This window comes from Carassius gibelio, chromosome A14, assembly GCF_023724105.1.
Source record: "Carassius gibelio isolate Cgi1373 ecotype wild population from Czech Republic chromosome A14, carGib1.2-hapl.c, whole genome shotgun sequence".
Classification (NCBI taxonomy): Eukaryota; Metazoa; Chordata; class Actinopteri; order Cypriniformes; family Cyprinidae; genus Carassius; species Carassius gibelio.
In genome coordinates this window covers 4,094,046-4,117,342 of record NC_068384.1, presented here as the reverse complement: position 1 = coordinate 4,117,342, position 23,297 = coordinate 4,094,046, and the positions used below count along the sequence as shown (strand labels likewise).

At 36.3% G+C, this 23,297-nt stretch overlaps 1 protein-coding gene across 1 annotated transcript in view; it reads left to right on the top strand.

The window, feature by feature from the left end:
* The window catches only part of LOC128027289 (teneurin-2), a 410,843-nt gene that overhangs the window by 54,341 nt on the left and 333,205 nt on the right, over nucleotides 1–23,297 (top strand). Inside the window, exon 2 of the mRNA XM_052614746.1 lies at nucleotides 21,583–21,686. The gene's annotated coding sequence lies outside the window, so the exon portion shown is untranslated. The remainder of the gene's footprint in view (nucleotides 1–21,582; nucleotides 21,687–23,297) is intronic.

Genomic DNA, 23,297 nt, shown 5'->3' with positions numbered 1-23,297 from the left:
TAGGTTTACATGATGTTAGTGAGACTCTGATATTACTCTCTAAGCATTACTAATGTTCACACTCTTGCCTCACTGCTCTCTGCAGTCATAGCATGCTCGCATAGATTACCTGCAGTCTTATAATGTGCTCTGCTAGATTCAGCAATGATATTTCAATTCCTAGTGTGGATCATTCATCAGATTAGATACAAAATTCATTGGAAACTGAGGAAAATCTGCCTCTTGGGGCATGAATAAATTTATATTTCCAGCAATGCTGAAGCTACACACTTACACACCTGCTGTGGCATGCAATATAGGTGCTACAGAGCGCTGCATATGCCAGATGTTTAGATTCTTCTGAAATGATGAATGCACACAGGAATAGATTGGATCTTATTGGTTGTGTTGATTTATATGGTGTGGAAATTTAAGTCTCATTTAAGTGCCATCACTATACCTTTTATACTGAGAGCAATTAGGTTAGCCAACTGCTGTTCATGATTTAATCCCCAGCTGTATGATTCCCATGTCCTCTAGCATTTTCAAAAGGTCCGTGTTGCATTGAGATCTCATAGAAATAAGTGGGCCCTGAGGGGTTAGTGTCCATTTCCAAATGTGCCTGTATGCCACGGGTTATTCTCCATTTTACATAATTAATATCTCTCTAAGCTCTGCTGTTGTCTTCCCCACCAGTATCCTTCCTCCTCACATAAAATGTTTCCCGATAGATTGAATGTCTTTCCATGATTGATGATTGGTATTGATTTTAATCCGCCCGTATCTTGATAGACAAAAAGTACAGATCTATACAGAGAAAAGTACACAAAGTTTATCTTAAAGTATTGTAAAAGCGTATACAGAAGCTTCAGATTCACTTTGATTGAGACAAGAGGACTTAAATGCAAAAAAAATATGTACATATTTGCATATATAAAATATTTATTATATAATCTATATATGTATGCAAATACGTGTGTGTGTAATTGTTGGGCCCTATGAACGGTTTTATTTTTTCCAAAATTCCATTTTTTTTTTCAAATTAAGTTTTTCTGTTTTTAATTTTTCTCAACTCCTTTTTAATGGTTACATTTAATTATCTGAATTTAAAAGCATGTCTAATTAATTAAAATCATAAAATTTTTTTTTACAATTTATTAAAAGTGTAACAAATTACATGTTAAGGGCCCTATGAATTTTTTTTTATTTTTTCTTGACCATATGTTTCATTGTTAGCTAATTCTGTGTTTTAGAATGTCTAATTATTTAAATGCATAAAACAACTAAATTCAATCTTTTTTTTTCTTCTTAAAATAGCCCATTCATTTAACATTCATTTAATTTTTCCTTTAATTATTGAAAATTAAGCAAACTTTATTTTTTGGGGAAACAAAGGGGATTTACTATTAAAAATAAAACATGGAAGAAATGTGTGATTATTCCTTAAAAAATAATGTTGGTGTCATTTTAGTAGTAGTATTAGTAGGCTATGTACATTCTGCTGTACAATAGTAATACATTTCTGGCAAATACTTGTCTTTAAATTAAATAGACTTTTATTTTGATAGGTTACCATGAATACCTTTACAGTTCTTTGTATGTGATGTGACACTAGTTTTACTCGAATGAAACTGTCAAATGCTCATGAAGTGACTCTCAGTGCAGTTCTGGAGATGTTGTTCATGTGTTCACATCCTTATTTAGAGAGATGACAGAAGCTGAAATCACCGCAAGCGTGACTCGCGCTTCAGTGTGTGTGTAATAGACGAAGAAATGCTTTGGCGCCATTCATTAAAACAGACATGCATAAAATAAAGGATTCATATTTAAATAGACTTTTCCACCTTAATACTCACAGATACTAGTCCATATTGTGATTTGCTGTAAGTGCAATGACCTACTTTTGATTAATTAATTCAAAATTGCACAAATTCTGTGACATTCCGCGTTAAACTGTAAATTCCATTTTTAAAGACTGGATTCCGTGGTCCCGTCCACGTTTTCTACATCGCGGAAATCATAGGGCCCTAAATATGGAACTAATTTGTCAAAATATTATTTATTTATTTTTTTTCTTTGTTCACATCTCTGCTCTGGCACCAAATAAGGACACCAGGACACCCCTGATACTACATCTTACGTGTTTGTATAACCAGCAGTTATTTATTTGAAGTGCATCAACGCAAAACTTTTGGCAGTATGATCAGTTGCTCATGAACTTTGGGATGACACGCTGATATATGCATTTAGCTTTTTTCTACAAGAGTGTCACATAGCCTGTCACATGGCAGAAGAGCTTCTGAAATATTGAGAAACTGACAGATGCACTTAGTCATGCACACTTACAAACAGAAGCACACACACGCAGACACGCAAATTCTGAAAAAAGCTTGAAGGCCTCCATTTGCATCTTTCACAGTCGCATGCTTTTCTGCATTTATCAAGAAAATACAGCATGCAGATAATATCATGTGCACGGTCTACAAATTGAGTGGCTTTTGTTGCTGTGGTTACATGACAAAGAGATAGACGGGAAGAGAGATTCTTTGTCTTATAAGCTCAAGAGACACGTGGCATTGATAAACATTACTTATCTGCTCTCAGGACCGATGTTCTTAAACCCCATTGAAGAAATGCTGGAGGGACAGTGTGCATCTCTACATCTAGCTGATCCATTCATGTTGTTTTTTTTTTTTTCATCTTTCTTTGGACATTTTTTTTTGTATGCTTCTCCCAAAAGGCTAAACAAGAGGCAGTCAGTGAATTTATTGAATTAGCAGCTAGCGGGAACCATTAGGAAGCCATTTCCTATTTGATAGTGGTGCATTAGAATGGGTGGAGCAAACCTCCTGTGGATGGGCAGCTCTTCTCATAGATCAGGACAGTGTGCATTTGACTTTGAAAGCCACCACTAGGGTAAATCATCTTTCTTTTATCAAACAATGATTGACGAGCATTTATTCCGGCTCTTTAATGTGACATAGATGTTACTTGTAAGATAGTCCGTTCTAATTACATCTTGCAAAAGTTTCTCAGACAAGTAAACCAGACAGAGTCATGCTCTCCTCAGGACAATGCCTGATAATAACGATTCTTGGTTTGAGTACAATAAATTCAGCAGAATAGCTAGATGTTAAAAGGTTGAGTGCAAGCCCAGAGGTCATTAGATGAGCGCAGGCTATCAGATCTGGGCTCCCAGACCCTGCGGCTCTGTAGCCTATGATAAAAGTTGACGGTAATTCAGCACAACGTTGTTCTTCCATATCCTATAGCGATAAGGACATGAGCTGCAGAAAGAAGGGTCTGGAGAAAAGGAGAGACCAGGACAGACAGACAGAGATGAGAGTAGATGGAGACTATTTGGGGCAGCCCTAGCAGGTCACCTAGAGCTAATAAACTGCCTAATGAACTATTGTTGGTAGCTGCCAATTTTGGGGGATACATTAGTCCACCTTGAGTCTTCAGGACAAAGATCATGAAGCCTAATGAATAACCATGACCTGTGAAAATTGGAGGTCTGCATTATAACTTTACTGTTACACCAGTTAAGTGTTGTGCCAAAAAATGGGCTCTGCACCAAAAAAAGTTTACAAACCAAAATTTAGCAGAGTTGGATTGCCAGACTTCACCATTGATGACTGACTATCGGTAATGACACTCCATGAGGCTGAAGTCTCTTCATGTGACCCTCTGTAGACAAGTCCATCACTATTTCTGTTACAGACCATTATGTTTAAATTGTCATTATACCACAAGCAAAGTCATAATTTCAGTTTTATGACCTTTTATCTCTGCATGCCATTCTTTATTTAGCCTCACTGCCAAGTCAGTCACATTTTGGGCTCTTTTTATACCAATGTCTTAGACAAAATGCTTCTGAAAATCAAATGAGCTTTCAGGTCAATTTCCTTCTGTGTTCAAAAAGCAAATGAATTGCTGTATAAATAACTTTTAACTCGGAGCGTGTGGACAATGGGCCGTTAGCTCTCTCAGGGCTTTCTCTGTTCCAGTCATAACAGGCTTAATGGCCAATGTGGAGCTTTAATACGCAAACTTATTTAGTTTTCTTGTCTAAAGCAGACTTATGTGGCTTTATTCGCCCACCTATGATAAACCAGAGAATGCCTGGGGATGCCTATTGTCATCAGATCATCCCAAGAGGTCACTACGTCCCACCACTCATTATCTTCTTTTTGTTGAAGCCACTGTCTCAATTCCCTCTCTTCTCTTATTGAGAATACTGTTTTCTCTTGAGTATCACTCCCTTTTGGCCTCTCGCGGTTGTAGTGATGCCCACTTTTAACTTCTCTCACTGTGCAGCCTTTGATATTTAAGAAGCTTAAACCTTTGAGCATAGAGGGAAAAAATTGAGAGAGTAACTCGAGAGTTATTTTGTTTAGACGAATTAGCAGCCGTTATCTGAACCAACCATTTCATTGTTGGCAAATTTATTGTAAAATCATATTTCAGCTTATGTACAGGAATCAGATACATCAATTATCAATTATTTGCAGTTTACAAGACATAAGTTCATTGACTTCCAGTTAAGAGAAAAACAAAATGTATTGTGAGTGCAGAGAGACTCTTAATGTAAGATCAATGTGAGCATTTCAGAAAAAGTAAAGAAAACTAGATATAGTCAGTCTGGAAGTGATGAAACTGCAGTGAAACACCTGACCTAACTAAGTCAACCTTAAGGAAGGAAACGAACGTAACATGTAGGGATGAAGTCATTAAATAGTGTCACTTCTGAGTGTGGTATTTTAAGTAATAATTTTAAACCTGCACCTTATTCACTATTGAGCTGCACTACTATTTAACCAGAGACTGTCTGCTCTGAAGTAATGAATGCCACAAGTGGAATGAAATGACGTAAATGCAGTGGATTAAAAAAGAAAGGAAAAAAAAAGATATTTGTATATACAGTAAGAGTAATGATTAACAGTCACAGTAAAGTGCACCAGATTGTAGTGCACTGCTGTGTCCACTACCAACCTAGCACTCAAAACCAGTGTGCAAGATGGGAAAATGTGAGATGCAAATGTCCTTCAGCACTTGAAGTGTAAATGTTACCCCAGTCCTGACAGTTCAATAACAACCCTTAAAATCTGATGAAATCTGAAATGAGCTTACAATCTCATCCAATTCAGTTGTTTTAGACCGATTCATAATTAAATGCAAACATATGCGGAAGATGAGAGATATTTTGAGTATTGACACTAAATATTAAGCTTAGTATCATTTTGTCAGTATTCATAGTTTTAAAAGTTTTGGAAAGGAAATAAATATATATTTATAACCGTTTCAATAAAAACAAAGGATGGTATGCCAGCTATTGCATACAGGTATTACGTTTAAGAACTTTTTATAATTTACTGAATCATTAATTAATATATTTACTTTTTAATTTAGATGACTAGATTTACTTAATAAATCTAGTATTTATTGCTATTCCGCGTGTGGTCTTTCCCTACTCTGTTGCTTGCTTTGAGCCAGGCTTGTAACAATTGTTTATTAAGTACCGTAATTGTTGCATTTAGTCAAATTGATGCATTTTTTGGCATTATTGCACTCTTACAGGGGGCAGTCGTGGCCTAAAGTACAGAGAGTCAGACTTGCAACCCGAAGGTAGTGGGTTCGAGTTTCAGGAGTAAATAACCACCTATACCATGACTGATGGTGAGGTGAGACCCTTGAGCAAGGCACAGAACCCCTAACTGCCCCCTGGGTGTCCACTGCTCCATGTGTGTGCATTTGGATGGGTTAAATCCAGAGCACAAATTCCGAGTATGGGTCTCCATACTTGGCCACACGTCTCATTATGTCACTTTCACTTACCTGATTAACATGAGTCTGTTAGTGACAGACAGCACGTACAAGTAAACGAGTTTGTTCATCCTCAGTGAATTCCTCCCACAGTATTTGTGGTTACTCCTAGATGAGGGACTTTAACTCCCCTCTGCTTTTCTTTGGCTATTTATTTTTAAGATGGGAGAGGACAGAGGAGCACATAGAGGGCATTGAAAGTGTCTCCTTAAGAATTTAATAAGAAAAGAGATCTTGATGGATTAGGGGTCCTACCCACATAGGAGACATTCACCGAATGAGGAATGACAAAGTGAATTTTTCTCTGCCCACCTCGTCTCTGGGGCCTTTGCTTCCAATTGATGGAGATTAAAGAACCATAGACGGATGTGGTCTAGTGGAAAGGTTTTTATTTTAGGTTTTATTAATATTTATATGCATATGAAACAAGTCTATTCAAGCATCGGAAAGTGGTTGGTTTACATCATCCAGCATGATGAGAGATGGAAATACAAGTTGCTGACTCCTTCTGACAGCAGCACCCTGTGGAACATCCACAAACCCTCAAACACATGTCCATTGTGCGTTCAGATATATGTGGTGTGCTTAATGGGACATCAACCCTCAAGGTTAAAAAATGAGTGGGCTTCAGCATGAATGGATCTGTGTAGGCAGCGAATCGACCCAGTAGGGGCCTAAATATTACACAGCAGAGAGAAGAGAGAGTAATCCCTCATAAATAATAGATAACCAAATCCTCTAAAACACAGCCAGCATTGCCAGCCATGGGCTGGTGATAACAACTCTCACAGTGGCTGGGTCAAGCTTCCATTAATACTCAATTACACCCTGGAAGCAAGGTGCCAGAGGTTACTGTTGTTTCTGTTATGGGAGTAAGACTGCTACCTTTACTACAAACATTGAGTGGAGCAGGTGTTCCTCATCCATGTAGTCATACATGAATACTCTCATGTCCTTGTATTATTTTCTTTGTGAAACACAGCAGGAGAATGTCCAAGCTGTGCTTTTCCATGCATTGAAAGTGCATAGTGATTAATGCTCCCAACAAAAAAGGACAAAAGAATATATTAGGGATACGATAGCACATATATTCACAAATACATGTCCTTTGAGAAAGTTTTACATGAGCCAGAGTAATATTACAATATGAATATCCACGGTTTGGTTGGCAACATTCCTCAAAATGTCTTGTTTTGTGTTCTGAAGAAAGAAACTCAAGGTTTGGATCAAGTGGAAGTAAAAATCACACCTATACACGTTTCACACCAGGTTTGAACACTTATGTCAGACATCATTGGTTCTCCAATGCTGTGACTGATTGTGATACAGTAAGTGAAAATTTGTATGTACTATTATGTGTTAGATCTATAATTCATCATCTACTGTCCTTGTATAGAAAAGAACAGCTTGAACATTCTCTAACAGTTTTTTGTTTTGTTTCACAGAATAAAATGCTGTGTCATAATGACATTGTGGAAAGTAGATGATAATAAAAACAATCACATAAATGCCCTTTCTGTGTGAACTATCAACTATGCCTTTAAAAGCACAAAGTAGCTAGTATTAAGTTTGAAGAGTGAGCTTTAACCTGTCATTTCTGCTTCTTGATTAGAGTAATTCTACAATCAGAACCAAATTAGCAGCGGCAGATTCCGAGTCATTAGAATTAATTACATCAACAGCGCTTTAAAACTGACTCACTGCGGTTGGCGTCTCTAGATCCGTACGAGTGTGTTTGTGAGAGGGCATATGCATTCCACTGCTCACTTCCCTCTCGGGAAATCTCCCTGATGAGTTATCCCGGATGGACACCACTCTCAGGAGACTGTGATGAGATTTGCAACTGTTTAGCAGTTAATAAATCCATCAGTGCACTCCAAGCCCACGCAAACATACTTCCACACTGTCCTTCTGTGCAGAAAACAGCCAGAGACTGATGATGCATACTGACATAATTAAGGATAGCCTTTCTCTCGAGAGAAAGGGCCTAATTCCGACCTCCTTTAGGGCACTCTCTCTGATAACACGCTCCATTAAAGACATGCACATGATCACAGACAAGAAAGCAAAACCAGAAAGGGAGCCGAATCGTTAAAAGCTTGTTTGTTGTCCTTGCACTTTTCAGAAATGCATCAAGGTATTTAGAATAATTATTATCCCCGTCTTAAGCTGCCAAACTAATTGTGTGTTTAATTATTTCGCTACAATAGCGTCAGGTTTTCCCAAGGTGCCGGTGCCAGTTAAGCTGCTCATAATTGTTGTCAATTTAGCATTAACTATTTAGCAGATTAAGTATTAAATAGAAATCGAAGTGCAATGAAGGCCATCGAATGCTTCACAGCAGCCCAGTTAACAGAAAGGTGTTTTCAGCCCAGCGAAATACAAATCCTGTTATATAGCACACTGTAATGCTTTCCCATCATTCTGTGCTCGCTTTAATGATGCTCGCTCCTAACATCAGCAGTTGTTGTGGTAACCACCGCTCTTCCGTGATGAATGGGGCTACATGTTGTTGAGGTGCTTATACTTGTTATATGTGATCTATCGGAAGCTACACAGACGACAAAAAAAAAAAAAAAAAGTATTTTCAGGCTACCTCTAACGTTTTATTTTGCCACTGATAGAAAACCCAAATTGTGTGGGCCTATGTTCACGTAGAGAGCGCAGGGATGGGAGAGAAACCAGGAGGCTTCTCAAAGCCTCCCACATCTGTTTGGCTTATAGGAGAAGCTTCAAGCTCTCCATTTCATCAGAGTGATCTAACCGAAGCACCAGTCTTACCTGCTTGGGCTTTTTCTTGGCCCATTAGATCTGAACTTGTTCTCCAAACATCCAGCATCATACATGTTCCAGTTCAGCAGTCCCTCAGATCTTATTGCACAAAACCTTATCTGACAAACCTACATTTGGATTGAGTTGTGCCTGCTTATATCACTGTCCATTTGCACACATTTAATGCTAATTCACTAAAGGAATTATGCAAATGAAGTAACAACAAAAACACACCCTCAAAATCTCTGCTGAATGCAATTTGCATGGCACAGTACCTTAAATTACATGCAGGTTTTGAGTGCTCTGTTGACCACCTCTTAATTTTATTTTTTATTTATCCATTTTTTTTATGCATCTAAAGGCATTGATATCAAGGTTTTAAATGTAGCAGATGCACTGAAAAAAAAATGGTTTGGAAACAATTGCCACTAAGAAATTGCTAGTAAATGACAAAGAAATGGCAAGTAAATTCTGGAATACACTACACAACTTTTAAATTCTTAAAAGAATAATAATGAAAAAAAAACAATGGCCAGTTTTTCTAAACAAAGCAAATAAGCACAAGGCTGCAATCCCATAAAAGCCAATCAAAAGTGGCAAATTCTGCTGGTAATCTGACAATGTGGGAAATAAAGAATACAGAAGCAGAGGCTTAAGATATTTAAGGGTTAAAAGATGCTTTTTTGGGGGCATTACATAATCGTGCAAATACCAGTAAAAATGACTACCACAAACCTTAGTAAACCACCTTGCAGTAATTTATTTAAAGGAGACCTATTATGCCCCATTTTACAAGATGTATTAAGTCTCAGGTGTCCAAAGAATGTACCCTAAAATAGTCCACACAGAATTTGTCTTTTTGAAAATTCCTATTGTGAGTGGAAGTGCAAACTGAAACATGCACCAAGTGGCTGTCGCACGGCAAGTGGGTACTAAAGTAATTTTATTGTTCATGTATTACTGCGCTCAAACTGTCAATTACACACAAGATTATGTTAAAAACACACAAGTTCCAAAAAACGTTTGTCTTTAAAGGTAAACAGCTGGGGAAGAAATCACACGTTTATATGAGATCTCTGTATTAAGTGACAGTAGCGTATTATAAAGTACCTATACTGCTGTCTACGCTGTTAATATGTTGTATGTTAATATAATAAAAACAGAAAATCACTCACTGCTCTTGATCGAATAACTTTTATAGCTTTAATAAGAAGACATTTATTACTTGAATGCTACTTTTAAATGCTCTAGCATAAAGATGATCATAGCGGATTGTGTGTGGCTCACTCGGCACGGGGTCTCTGCTTATATGGCAGTGTCTGTCAACAGGATACATATAATATTGTGGACACACTGCCAACACACATTTATATTCAGACAACATGTAAAAGGGAATTTTGCATGAAAGGTGCCCTTTAAATACTCGCTTCCCATAAATTTTGCATCTGAAATTGAAACTCCCACAAAAATAAACGTTCACACCTTTTTAGTACATCTTTAGTAAATCCTGACAATAGTTGTAAATATGGCCTTATGCATCATACACTTGCCGACTTTGTGAATAGTTACAAAGGAAAAACGGGGCATCATATTCATATACTAAATGACTGAGGAATTCCTCAATGACTGAGGATCACTCACTTCAAGACTTAAGTCGTTCTGAAAACAACAGACAAAATAATGCCTTGTTGCTAGGAGAGGTGTGACAAATTAAGACAATGTTTAAAAAAAAATAGTCTTTAAAATATCGAACATACTTCATACCCTCCAACTGCAAAGAATAATAGTCTAAAGCTAAAAAAAAAAAAAAGGTCTGTGACCATCATGCACTACACTCAACTCAAATCTGCTGACTTTCGGCAAAAAGTGTCAACTTATCCAGACTGTAAGTCAGGGCACAAATATGGTCATGTCATGTAACATATTTCAGTCTTCAAAATGTTGAAGACTGAAATATTTTCTTGTAAAATGAACCGCATATGACACTTTCTGCAGTAACCCTAATTTATATAGTTGTGTTTGTGCAGAAAAAAACCCAGTGTCTTTATATTAGATACTCATGGGCCAGTGCATCAAAGCTGGATTGTTAATCATTAGATGTCACTATTTCCCACTGGAGTGCCCATGATCTCCATCAGAAGGCACTTTATTCATGTTTTTTACTATTCACTTACGACTCCATTTCCCATAATCCTTTGCCCAGCACTCACCAATTTTAGTCACCTGTCTCTCATCACCTCATCAGTCACACACTATAAGAATGGCACACACACACAGTCTGTAGTATTCCTCTTGTATCCCTGTCTTGTTTCTGACCCTGGACTGTTTCCTTGTGTTTTTGATTGCTTGCTGCCTGCCCTAACTATAGCCTGTGTATTGGAGTACCCTTTTGCCTGAGTCTTGGATATTACTGTTTGCTGGTGTTTTGACCCTGCCTGTCTTGCCACACTTTTTATAAAGCTTTGCTTTTGGATCTTCTACTGTTATCACGCCTCCTACAATACATTAGACATGATTGTGACATTTTAGTTAAATTGAGATGATTCTAATTGTCAAATTCATCTCATGCAGGTAATGTGGCATAAAAAATGGCACTTAACGGTGCTATGAGATCATCAGTTGAATGTTTTATTAGGTATCGTTAGATGATGAACGATGATTTTTTTACTTTGCTTTCAAGCTGGCGAAAGGGGGTGATGATTACCTACCATGCTAAGGCTGTTTTATATTTTTAGCAAAGTGTGTAATGGAGTTCTAAATTACAGCTTCCTTTCATTGAAAATACGTCTGAAATGGAAGAAAAGGACTAGTTTGCAAACAGTGAAAATTATTCTTACATGGATATAAGAATACAGAAACAAAACCAAATCACTCAAACACAATTAAGAAACTATTCATGTTGTCCCACTGTTTATTTGTAAATTAAGATATGATGAACAAGATTTCTAAAAGCAATAATCAATGTCATTCTTATTTAAGCACCTGAACTCAATGCCTGTGAGCCAAGATAGAGGAGTGTGATTGGAAATTAAAAAAAAAAAAAAAAAAAAAAAAACATTTCATGCTGGAGAAGAACTTGCCACAACTAATTCATGCATCAAAAAAAAAAAAAAAAAAAAGTGTGTATATATATATATATTCTAAAATGCTTGTAAAATTGCCACTTTTGTTCCTGTATTTTAATAATAATAATGATGATGAAGAAAGAAAGAAAGAAACTAAAGAAAGAAATGTCTTTGTTACATTGTTTTCAAGAGGTTTATTTCTACATTTTAATCCACAGGTGTACAGAACCATATGGCTGCCTAATGTTGTTAGTCTGTGTAATCGTTTTAGCCATGTTTGAATGGCTATAACAAAGTAAGCATGTATTAAATGAAGTATGGCTTGTTTAAAGCTCTTGGTACCTGTTGCCATATTGCGCTTACAGCTGTGGCAAAACATCTGGAGTCTTGTGTGGCTGAGTATACGTGACGCTGTAGTTATGCTGTGGACAGTGCTTGTTTCAGTTGGTTTATTTGTGTAATTTGTCACCCTGCCTGTTTGATCGGGCAAAATAATATACAGTATGCAAGATAAGCGGAAAGATTCTGTGGCAGTTTCCTCTAATTTCACCAGCTGTCTGGATGAAGGAATGACAGAGACTGGCATGCCCTCATTGTGTGACAGAAGAATAATTCATGCATTCATGTCATCAACAGCTGCTCTAGAGATAAAATATAGTTCTACTGAAGCCAGACCTCTGCCTGACAAACCAAAATAAATTTAATTTGCACACTGGGTTTAAAAAATACACATTTGAAAAATTATTCTATTTACTTTTTTGCTTGTAGTTAAGCAGTTGTTTTCATCATAAATTATATTATCAGTATAATGTTTTTTAACATTTAAGTAAAAGTGTCAGTTAAATTAAATAAGTTTAATTTTGGTAACACTTTACAATGAGGTTCCATTAGATAATGTTAGTTAATCTATTTACTAACATGAATGAACAATTAACAATGCATTTATTACAGCATATATTAATCTTTGTTAATGTTCATGAAAATGCAGTCGTCCATTGTTTGTTAATTTACAGTGCATTAAAATGTAAACAAGCACAACTTTTGATTTTAAATAATGCATTAGTAAATGTAGAAATTAACATTAAGATTAATAAATACTGTAGAAGTATTGTTCATTCTTAGTTCGTTAACTTAAGCAGTTAACAAATGTTAACTAACAAATCTTATTATAAAGTGTTACCTTAATTTCTAAATTTAAATTAGCAGTTGAACCCCAACTGTATGTTATTTGTTGATGGCATTTCCATAATCCTGTCAGGTCTCATCTTTATATACATTGTCCCTGCATTTTAGCTACACATTATTTTGAGTTAAGTCTTCTAGGATAGCAGTGAACCTAATGAAGTATGAAAATATCCCATTTTCTTTGTATATATGCTACACAGATAATTTCTGCAGTGATAGCAGCTCTTAATGGAATGAAGCACTGTAATGCTGCACAGTGCCAAAAGAGGTCATGTGTGTGCTATGCCAGTAATACTCACTTAAAAGCATATGTCAAGATTGACTAAGAGCATACAGTATACAGCGAAGACACACAAGCTTTAATACATTTCTTCACAGCTATTCTAAAAAGGACATATCTTGAAGTTAAAAAAATCGGTGTGTATCCCTACCATGATAGTCACAATTATTTATTTATTTATTTATTTTTTCATGTAAATTCTGTGTTTTTGCTAGTAACTGGATATTTTATTAATCTATTGGTCTCCATGTATGCTGTATCACACTAGGTAGCCCCGCCTACCACTGAACCTCATTGGTCCAAATTGCTAGTCTTCATAGCTGATGTGAAACATCAGATACATTCTGATTGGCTGTGTCACATCACACAGCAGTTTTGCATCCAGTGTGACAGGCACATGTCTTGTCACTTCGACCTTGTTACATTGTGCTTGGTTAAGATGCAGTCAGAGAGATGGTCATGAAAAATAAAATTGTCTGTTTATGGTATATAATAATATAAGAGCACTGCAGGTAAATAAGTAATAACAATAAAAAGTCGAGTAGTAGAGTCTAGTGGATAATTTTGACCTGCTTTTAATGTGTGTGTGTGTTTGTGTGCGTGTGGGTGTGTGCTAAATAGATGAAATTGAAATGACTATAAAGGTCCTGTCCTATTAGTAGATTCTAATTCGGCTCTCTGAGAGCAGGAATTCAAAGAGGAAGAGAAGAGTCCATCTGTCACAAATAATGAACACTCTCCATACACATTAAACCAGGAAATGACTATATAATGACACCCGGTGGACTGAGGCACTATTTATGACAAACGTCCATCTTGTCAATTAGCCAGCACAGACACACACATGCACACACTCACACACGCAAATGGCATCTTCAATGCAGGTATCTCTTAGATGGGCATGGATGGGAGCAATGGCACTAAACTGGCTGAGGAAGGTTATTGTAGTTTGCCATTTAACATTTATTTTTATTTTAATACTATTTTCATATGTACTTTTCATTTCAGTTTGACGTTTGTTAGTTTCAGGAATGGTTCTGTTGGTAACAATATTGTTTTTATGTCATAAAACCATGCTTATTGTTTTAAGATTTTAATTTCATTTTTACTAATTATAAAATCAGTTCAGGAATCAACATCACATTAACGAAGTAACTCACATCTAAAACAGGCAGAAACACTGCAATCTGTCTGTTGCTTGTTGCTTCACCAGCTCCGATGACAGAAAACAGATGACAGCATTACATCTTGTCAAAGCCACCTCGACTCAGCTGTTAAAGACATCTAAACAGTGAAGTTCCCCTGCACAGACAAAACCGGTCAGACTATTTCAGGATAGCTCATTTACTTGAGTTTTATTTTAGTCTTTCATTTACTTTGCTTTAGTTATTCCTGTTTATGAAAATGTATTTTCAGATCAAATCCTCTCTTGTCTTTGCTAAAACATTACTTTTGAAGTATGCCATCTTCACCCCTGTGAAAAAAAGTAAAAAAAAAATGCAAGTCCAAACTGAATATAATGTTTCAGCACACTTAACTGCATGTTAATTACAATGAAATTAAAATTTTGTTGGCATAAGTTTTTTTTTTAACCTGCTTAAGTAGTTTTTCAGTGTAATTTCATAATTCTGTTGTCTTTTAAATTTTAAGTGTAATTAAGTGTGTTAAGAAACATAGATATGAAGGTACTCTCGTTATACATAGTGCTTTTAAAAAGATTTGTAGTACACTGCTTGTACACATTCAGAACGGTTAAGCAGACTTTTTTTTCTTCTCCACATGGGCACACCAAGGGATAGAGTATAAGGCAGATAGATGGTAAAGTATTGAGGATGTGAAGCAGGTCTTCAGGAATAAGCAGAAGGATGAGCAGCTTGCAGTTATGTTCCTCTAAGTGACAGCTAATGAGATCAGACCGATATCTTTTGGATGTTGAGTGGCAGTGCTTCTATTAAAACTCCCTGCATCCCTCCATCCAAGCCTCTCTACGCTGTTCCATCCATCACACACTCCTTTCAGGAATGGACTTGAGCGTAGGTACGAGGGGTGTGTACAAAGTGAGTGTACAAAGAGAAGCTGTAGTGCTGTGGCACGTTCTGTAGTGCATTATGGGTAATCTTTGTGAATGAGGATGGCTCTTGAGGGATGCACTCCGATGCGGGTGTTGCTAAGAGTGTAACATTGTGTGTATGAGAGAGAGAGAGTACTTTGTGTTGTATATTGTGCTTTCAGAGATCTTGCTGAAAGGATGATTTATCTATCATGAGGTCTTTAAGGCTGTGCATGTGCACATTTTTATTTTTTAATTTACTGGGAAAAAAAATACTCTTCTTAATTCATATCTTGTTTTTCAGGGAGGAAAAAAAGTTTAGCATGCTTTAATTTAGATACATTTATTAAAGCAAGACTTTTTAGGACTTTTAAAGAGATGTTTTCAGTTGAATTAATTTCCCATTGGGTAAGAAGTGCATTTTCAAAAAAGCCCATGTGTGATTTTTTTATTTTATTTTTATTTTTATTCATTTACATGAAAGCAGAGTGAAGAAAATAAAAAGGACATGAAAAAAGAAAAAAGTGTGTATTTGCAATATATATCCAGCAGGTGCATGAGTGGGTATCAGCGAGTTTATTTGTTCTGGTTTTAGATGCTAATCAAAAGGATGTAGACATTTACGCTTTCTATATATATATCTCTATCTTGTATTTGAGGCAAGTATTCGCTGAGAAAAAAAATTAGACCCTTTATAGATTTGATTGATGTATTGCTCTTATCTGTACGATCAAAACTGGAAGAGCAATTTAAGTTATTTTTGGCGTTATCAGGAGATTAAGTCGTATATGCGTTAATCGACTCCAGAGGGTTAAGAGACAGATGTCTATGGTCCCACTGTATCTGTCTGGTAAGAGAGCAGTGATCAGGGGAATGTGATTCATCCTAGAGGGGGTCCTTCAAAAACACGCTTCACCCATATTCAGAATGCCAGCTTGGGTTATTCAGAAGAAATGCCAGCTTTCCTAAGACACATTTCCACTGTGAAAAACCCTTGGACTCTCCGCTTCAGATTATGTTTGACACAGCGAACTGATTTCATATTTTACTCAATTTCAAAGCACTTAGTGAAATTACATGTGTTTGAATATGAACATCAGGAATGATGGCAACGCTGTTTGTATTGCGCACATAATGCAAAAATGCAGAAAGCAAAGAATAAACCATCGAATAACATTTGGCCAGATAAAAGGCGGCAGGCCTGCGGAGATGAGAGCTCCTGCTGCACAAGTGCTATTGTAAACACTTTAATATTTCATGAGATCCAACCAAAATCTTTCCTCTCATCGATTTGGTTTGTGGCTCAAAACGTTTCTTAATACATCTCCCCTCTCATCAGAATGTTTCCAAGAAGAAAGGGAAGCATCTGTGGGATCTTTTAAATATCAGAAAATGTTTTCATGCCTTGCGTTAATGATTTAATTCCACTGTTGAAAAATCTATTTTCTGTTGATTGCCAAGCTAAAAGATATGAATATTTTAAAGGTAGCATGGAATCCAAATGCCCTTTTTTAATGCAAACACCTGACTTTTTTTTATTCAAAACTTGACAAAAGTTTGGCATCTTTCATCAAAATATAATAACATACATCTTTTTGATTATCTAAATGGGGCCTAATATGTTTTAAATTTTAGTTTTTTTCTTTCAGTTTTAGTTAGTGTGTAATGTCGCTGTTTATAACCCTGCAGATCAAACTGCCCAAACTGGTATGGCAAAATTGACAGCATCATTAGTATTTGCAGATGATGGTTATGGTAAGGGCCTTGTCAATTCTAGAATACACGCTACAACAAACTGGGCCAGCTAACCAATCAGAGCGCATTGTTCTTTCATAAAGGAAGGGTTTCATTAAAATAGGAACTAAACAGGGTGTCTGCAACAGACTGGGATGAGAGGTGCTGAAATAATATAAAATATGTGAAAAATAATGTATTTTTGGAACAATCAAGCATGAAAACTACATCAGGACTTCAGGACCTCTTTAATTTTTCTTCAACAGCTATGTTTTCATGCAACCAAATAATCCATTATTAATTGGACTGATGTCATGAAAAGCTTTTAAACACATTAGTCGATCCAAAATAAATTTAGATTGGATTGGAAATGGTGGTAGTCAGAATCAAATATATTAGATTAAGACTGTACCTTAAATACAAATAAAATATAAAATAACTTGACTTGAATGAACCAAATTGAAGATTCCTTCTTTATCGTTTTCTACCTTCTTTGTGGTGTGAGTGCTTTCAGTTCAGTGCAAATCAGTGTATCTAATAATAAATCTATAAAAATAAATAATAAATCCACATTTTGTTGAAAGCTGTTTACCTTACCAAGCTTCAGTTTCATTTTCACCTCTGTAGTTCTGTAGTGAATGTAGACATTTTATATTATTTTATGTGTATATTATTCAACTTAAGATCACATTGGAATGGTTGCACATAGTCTTACATGGTGCCATTATATTTAGGAATAGCCACTTTTCGCAATACAATCAATTCCTTATATCATTTCTAAAGTTGTACTCTGTTAAATATCCAATTACACTCAGTCTACTCTTGGGAAAGCTGATCTACAGTTTACAAATACAAAAGTGCCTAACGAATCAAGCTAACAAATTGAAATTGACCATTTGAACAAATTGATTCACTAAAATAACAAACCAACATTTATAGTGTTTTTTTATTATTATTATTGCTTAAGCTCATTTGTGCTCAGTGCAACAGCATAAAAGCAATGATGCAACATTTTGTCACACTACACCGCTGTCAAGATCCTGACAATGTTTCTAAATTAATCCCAGCACTACTTTTAGTTGTTTACTTCCTAGCACTGTTTGATTCATGTGGAAGCAACATTCACATGCAGTAAGAGCTTTTGCAGTTTGCAGCATCAACCTTGAAAATGCCTCTGCAGAAAGATGATTGCAGATGCTGATGGTCTTACAGACTCTATTAGTAATCCTTCATAAAAGTGGAGCCAGTGTTTTGGACTGATTGAAGATGGACAGATAGCATTCTGTGTGGCTTGATGAAAGAACAACACAACGAAAGAAGCTTCACCAGTGTATCGACAAAACGCCAACGCGCAACACAAAGCTTGAAGACAAATGAATTGGAGCAGAAGTCTTTCATTTTAAAAGAGATCTCACATGTGATTTCATCTCTAAAGAGTTTTTTTTCCTCCTTTTTTCCTTTCTTGCTTTCTTGCTTTTCTTTCAAACTACAACTTCCAGCTCCTTTTTTATGATAATGCTTAACTTCAAATACACATACCCCTCTCTCCCTCTCTTTGTCTCGCTCAAGCAGCCATCTCTCTCTCTCTCTCTCTTCCTCTCGTAGCAGAAAGACATCTCGCATTCATTATCCCCTGGCCTTGGCCCGTGCTGCTGTCCTCCCTTCTGCACTGCTCAATTACTCTGTCTTCCTGGAGCGTGTGGTGGTGTCAGGCTACTGTAATGACTTTCTGATTATCTGTCTGTCCGTGATGAATGAGATGGAAATGTACCTCTGTGGCCAAACAGGTCTCTGGATCCGCACCAAGTGGGTACGTCAAGGGGCTACGGGCACGGCTGACCGACAAACCTTTACCATAAATAAAATACCGCCAACTTGAGCAGTTTGCCTCATGTGTCACCATTTCAAAGAGTTTGCCTGGTAGCAGCATTACATTAGGCTAAAGCACCAAGCCATTACCTTAGTAGAATCTGGACGTTACGTAACCAGTGAGATGACATTTTACTGGTTAGTTTTCATGATTTATGAGGGTTAATCAAAAGTATTAAAGTATTTTCTATTTATGAGGGTTAATCAAAAGTATTAAAGTATTTTCTATTTTTTTTTTCTCTCCGTTTTACTGTTTTCTGATTAAGTATATTTGCATAGATAAACGCTTCATGTTATTATTTTCAGTTGGAACTATTTTTTTTTTTTTTTGAGTTGCTTAATTTTAAGAATAAATACTTACTCTTATAAATAATAAGGATTAATACTTGAAGGCTGTATGCCATTCTTTTTCTTTAGTTATTATTTAAGCTACATTTAATAAAAAGTGTTAGCACATATGTAAATAGCACTACCCCCTTCCTGCTGATATGGCTATCGACTAAAACACAGCTTTACTCTGGTTTCTGAGTAAGGGCTGAAGGGGAAGGTCAGACTCTTTGTCACTGACCCTATTGTTAACGACATTGACATTAGACGGTTAACCAGAGTGACAGTAATAGGCCACCTGATCGGGTCTGGATACCTGAGAAACGAGTCGAGTCTCAGTCGACACTTAATCCGGACCTCCATTGGTCCCTCGCTCCCCCGCTCTTATCTAGATTCTCTGTCATTCCCTCCCTCTCTGTGTTTGAGCTTCTTGTTCAACCTCCGATGCTTTTCTTGTTGCTCATTTACTCCTGTGGCTGCCCAGTGTGGACACAATAATGACATTCTGATTGTCCGTCTGCAAATGAGAATGAAAAGGGTGTCTGAAGAAATTGCTATTTGTTGAGCCATCAATTGTAAATTGTGTTCAATACCTTGCCTGACAAATGCTTAAAGAAGGAAACATCTTGGCATTGTGAATGCATGAAATTACACTCCAGAATTTTAATTGACCACATTCAAGACATCAATTAAAAATGAAACAATACGCCAGAAAGCCTGTGCACCGTCCAGTAATTTCATTGAAGAGTGCCTGTCCCTTTTTTTCAAAGCTGCTCAAAAGCAGATTCTCTCTATTCTCTGTCCTATTGCCTGACCAGTAGCCTAATGTTCAAAACTCTTTTTGCAGCTCAAGTCTGAGCTTGTCTTCTTATGTGAATATTTCTCTTTAAACTTAATCCAAGCGTTAAGATAAAAAGTCCAGTGCAGTCTTTAAGATAAAAGATTGCACACATTTGCTGCTTCAGAGAGAAATTACATGAAACATTTATTCTGCTTGTCTACGCACAACGAAGCATGGTCCATGTGACAAACTGGTAGTTAATGAAAAATGAATGTTTGCTTAAATCATGCTTTGTGATTTCTCTCGTATTTGTAGAATTAATGTGAGGCTTTGCGCTTTGGACTCTCAAAAATACAATGAAAATATGCACTACAGTATATGGGCATTTGATTCATAGACTTTTTTTTTTTCATTCCACAATTTCAAAGTTCCACCATATCAAACAGTTTATTAATGTGTAATGTTGTATATTATGATACATTTTGTGTGTGAAAATGTTACCTCCATTTTAAATATGTGCAAATGAGAATCAGCATCTCAAATACAAAATTCATTCTCTAATCAGTGCTGATACTTGAGCGCTGCACTCGTATTTAATAGAATTTTTAAATTCAAATCAATCACTCGAATTGATATTTTTTAGGAATTAATGCTCTCAAAATTTAACAGATGTAATTGTCGGAGGACTCAAATCCCCATTGGTTTGAATTGCTCTATTATTAATTCTGGCTGGGCGAAAGGCTGACGCAATTGAACAGTAAATTAGAAAGAGAGGGGTCATTTGGCTGTGTCTGCCCATACTTCAAATCCTGACAACAGTTGTCTGTAATGATTTCACTGTATTTAACTCCTACAACATACTTATATAGAAGTGCTATACACCTCTACTGTAGGATCCCAGTGTTATGATAATCTGCCGTATTAAATATGTGATATATAGAATGACTGCCATGTAATATGCTGTAATGTTTACATTGTATTCATTATGTCATTATCAGTGTGTACAAAGATGTGTGTGTGTGTGTTTACAATATGTATGTGGGCACACACTTTGCCCTGTTATGGAGGGTTGAAGGAACAGTGATCCATGGTGGACCCAGGCGATAAGGCCATATGGTGTGGTATGTTGTGTCATTAGTGTAGAAGCATGAAGTGGACACCAGTGTCTTAATTATCTCCAGACAGCCTGCAACACTCAAACCTGCAGAGAATGCTCTCAAATGCCCGCACAGGCGTTAATGCATGGCGAAGCTATAAAAATGCGAAGTAGGCTACTTTCTATCTTATATGTTTGAATTAATAGTGTGAATTTAATTAGTTTTGTAAACATGGTCTGGCAAGCAATGTTCTTAATTCACCTCACTTATACTCATTCTCCAAAGCTTTCGGGAGCTTTCACACTTAGATCCTGATTTATAACTGCACAATTCAGGTAGGCTCTTTCCAGTTCCAGTGCGATTATTCTCTATGTGGACTTGTTTGCTGTAGGTCTAACGAATTGTATGTTGTTGCTGTTTTCAGCTGTTTATCATTTGTGAGTTTGTTTCTCCCATTCTCTGTTTCAAGATACAAATGGAACATGAAACCTTCTCTTATGAACCAGTTTTTGGAGTTTGAAATCATGGCACACTTTGCATAAACTGAACCGTTATTTATGTTCGCACTGCATTAAATGTGATTTATTTTTTGTATGTTTTCCACGTTTGATTCTCAGGTCCTGTTAAAGTGTCAGAGACGTGAGAATGCAGCAGAACCTGTCACACACCACTCGTTAAACACTCACTTAGATCTTCGCTGCAAGACTACACCTGTAAACTGGTGAGTAATTTATCATACCTCTGTTCGTTAATACTTAAAATCAGCCATTGCTTAAATGCAATATTTTTCTGCCTGCGTTTATGTAAAAACACAAAAATAAAAATAATAAATAATAATAATAAATTAGTTAACTCAAATGCAGATTAGATTTCTGACCACTGGCAATCTGTCCGAAGTGGGCTGTCCCACCAAAATCAAGAGCCGAGTGCGAGTTGCTTTTGGAAGCCTTCAAGGACCCCAGAGTGTATGGGATCTAAAAGCAGCTTTGGAAGCAGTCATTGTAAATGTGCACTAGTTAACTGTTAAAAAAGAGACTAGACAAATCTGGTAAGGTCAGCAAAACAAGGTTCTGCTCTTAATAAAAGATAATGAATGTAAGATTGGTGTTTTCCATCCAACACCTACACGAGGAACAGGAAGAGAACTCTAAAGCACAGTGATGGAGGAGGTGCTGTGCTTTGGAGGTGTTCTGCTGCATCAGGGTCATTCTAAAGTCATCTTTGAATTCCACATTATACCAAAGAGTGATATGGAATGTGAGGCTGTCCATTTAAAAAAAAAAAAAAAGAAATCCCTGCGGTTGAACCAGCGATAGATAGATAGGTAGATAGATAGTGTGGTTGTATGCAAGCTTTATATTTGCTGGAATATGTTGTGTGAATGAATGTATGCTGTGAAGCTGTGCATGTCTGTAACAACTGGAGGCTTGTTGCCTGTGGCTCCTAGAGGTTTTGGCTAAATTATGAATGTATGTGAATGGAGTGTCTGTCTTTTTCAGAAAAATTCAAGCAAGAGCAGTAACAACTTGTGCAAGAGTCAGCAGAATTTGGACAACAAAAGAACCCTTTATTATATACATTTTTGAAGTGCAATTTGCTCTTTGCCTTTTTTAAATCATGTTCAAGGTGTTTAGTACATGAGTTTAGCAATTATCATGGCTATTTTATTTAATGAATCCTTTTTGACGAATAGCTGTTCTAATTTTACCTGTGATGGTTTCCTTGACAACATGTTGAAAACTAAGCAGATGTGAAGACTAGTAAATTGTTGAGTATGTGTAGTATATCATGAAGGGATGTTGGTTGTTTTTTGCAGATGTGCTTTTTTATTTTATTTTATTTTATTTATTTTTTTGCAAGTGCAGGTTTTGTGCAGATTGTATTTGTATGATCGTGTTATGAAACATTGAAGACATAGATTCTAATGTTTCTCGCAGTTTTCAAGGTCACTCTGTTTTAAACAAAAGCATGGAAAGGACAATCAGTTGTGCCTAGTTGTGTTTGAATATTTTCATGGACATTTATTTAAATGTATAATTAATGTTGTGGCTAGATGAGTTTATTAATATATTAAGAGTTATTTCTTTGCATTTGTTCATTCATTCATTTGTGCATATATTTGTATTAACTGCAATTTTTGAAATCTGCTATTGCTAATTAATGTCTTTAGACAGGTGACATTTTTTTTCCATTGTAAATTATAGCTGTTTTTGTAGGACAGTGAACACTTTTATATTATTTCCACCCACGTGTTTTTCCACAGCTATTTATTTACATTTTAATATGTTGTGGCAGTATTTTATTAAATTTTATTATTTGTTTTTATTATTTA